This window comes from Babylonia areolata, chromosome 6 (assembly GCF_041734735.1).
Source record: "Babylonia areolata isolate BAREFJ2019XMU chromosome 6, ASM4173473v1, whole genome shotgun sequence".
In the NCBI taxonomy this organism is placed as follows: Eukaryota; Metazoa; Mollusca; class Gastropoda; order Neogastropoda; family Buccinidae; genus Babylonia; species Babylonia areolata.
The window spans coordinates 13,121,257-13,123,756 of record NC_134881.1 but is presented as its reverse complement, the minus strand read 5'-3'; the positions used below and the strand labels follow the sequence as shown (position 1 = coordinate 13,123,756).

Below are 2,500 nucleotides of genomic sequence, written 5' to 3'. Positions count from 1 at the left end.
GATAGACAGAGAGAGAGAGAGACCAAGAGAAATGAATGGGAGAGATGGAAGAGAGAGAGGGGGGAGAGAGAGTGAGAGAGATGAATGGGAGAGGTGGAAGAGAGAGAGAGAGAGAGATGGGAGGGAGGGAGACACACGCACACACACACACACACACCCGCACACACACACACACACACACACACACACACACACACACACACACACAGAAACAAACCGAGAGAGATAAATGGGAGAGATGGAAGAGAGAGGAAAGAGAGAGACAGAGAGAGAGAGAGAGAAGAGAGAGAAGAGAGAGAGAGAAGAGAGAGAGAGAGAAACCAAGAGAGAGATCAATGGGAGAGATGGAAGAGAAGAGAGAGATGGATGGGAGAGAAAGGAGATCGAGATGGTGGCAGTGAGGAAGGGCGAATGACTGGTGGAAACAGGAGAGGGAGTCAGGGAAAGATGTACATCCATCCATTCACCCATATAGGCTTACATACATGTACACACAGAGACAGACAGACAAACAGAATCTGAAGCACGTCAAACAAAAATAAAAACACCCCGATTCATCAATAAGGTTTTATCAGGCTCAAACCGACACAAGGCGGCGGCAACAACAACAACAACAACAACAACAACAACAACAACAACAACAACAACAACAACAACAACAACACCAACAACAACAACAACAACAACAACAACAACAACAACAACAACAACAACAACAACAACACCACACACACACACACACACACACACACACGAAACACACCAATTTGTAAGACGAAAGTGCATATTAGCTACATTTTTGATGTAACTAAAGCCTGTGATCAAGTTTGGCACTCAAGATTGCTTTGTAAGCTTAAAAGCATTGGCTTGTCAGGTCATGTATTTGAATTTTATCAAAGGTTTCCTAACCAGTAGGAAAATTCGAACAAAAATAGGCAATACTTATTCTTCTTCAAGGCAGCTATAAATGGGTATCCCTCAAGTGTCTGTTATTGCTCCTTTATTATTTAGTATTTTAATGTTTGACCTACCAAGAAAACTAACAAAAAACATTGTACTTGCCCAGTATGCTGATGACATATGTATTTGGATGAAAATAGCATTGAAAAAGTGCACAACTGCTAGATCTCTAAACTATACAAAAAGGCTATATCAAAACGAAATGAACATAATTTCTGATTATATGATTGAAAACGACTTGCAATTGTCAGCTGAAAAATCACGTATGATGCTTTTTAATACTGGGTCAGATTCAACGAATATGCCTAACTTTAAAATAAATGATACCCCGCTTGATTATAGAAAGGTAGTGAAATTCCTTGGAGTATATCTGACAACAAAACTCACGGAATTATCATGTAGAAAATATTTTAACAAAAGCAAAAAAAAAAAAAAAAAAACCGTTAAACTTCTTAAACGTTATATGAAAGCAATCTTGGGGACAAGACAGATTAAGAATTTTGCGCCTATCTACATCGCTTCTTCGATCAAAATTAACTTATGCACAAGAAGTATTTTTCAGTGCCCCAAAATATTTATTGAAGAAACTCCAAAGTATAGACTGCACAGGATATAAGCTTGCTCTTGGTATACCAGTTCATGCGTCATGTATTAAAACGTACAGTGCAGCTGGGGTACTACCACGTGAAGAACACAGGAACCTTCAATGCACCAGATTCGTCTTGAGAAGTTCTACAGCAGAAAATGATTTGAAACCTGAACTGAATCTTAAGTCCGATACTGACTTCCCAAAAAGAGCTAGGACCATAGCCTCTCATATGACCATAAGTACATATACATCTACTACTATAACAAGCTCTGCTCTAAATCTGAAGCATAATATAGCCAAACAGTCCGTTTTATCCCCCTATCCCACCCTGGGAACTCAAGAGAGCCCATTTTGATATTGATTATACGAATGTAAGAAAGACTGAAAACATAAATTTACTGTTATCTTATGCCCGAATCCCCTTATGTGATCAATATCCAAACCACCTGATGGTTTATACAGAAGGTTCTGTATTGAACACTAATGCAGGTGCCGCATATGTCATACCTGAACTAAACGCAGAAAAAAAAAAATTAACGTGGAAAAAATAAGTCAATCTTTCCCGCGGAGCTAGTTGCAGTACTTATGGCATTGTACTTCTTACTCGATTTGAAAAAAAAAAAAAAAAAAAAAAAAAATTCCAGATCGCTTTTTGTGTTGACTCTAAATCAGTCATTAATGCTATCAAATCTTTACACTCGAAAGTTAGATCTGAAATTATTACTGAAATTAAACATCTAATTCATTTACTCTCATTGAAGGGTAATAGTACAACATTTATCTGGATGCCTTCGCAATGTGGTCTTCTTTATAATGAGAAGGTTGATCTGTTGGCGAAAAAAGGAGCAAAGGAATCAGCTGAGTCAACAGATTTATCTCTTCCATTTTCATTGCAATAATGTTATAGTATAGTAGAAAAGATCCAGCGATCATACTTTCAGTCAGAAGAAA

The 2,500-nt window shown here is 37.9% G+C and overlaps 1 protein-coding gene across 3 annotated transcripts in view; it reads right to left on the bottom strand.

Annotated features, from left to right (window-relative positions):
* The window catches only part of LOC143282752 (uncharacterized), a 330,537-nt gene that overhangs the window by 180,770 nt on the left and 147,267 nt on the right, over positions 1–2,500 (bottom strand). The window lies entirely within an intron of this gene.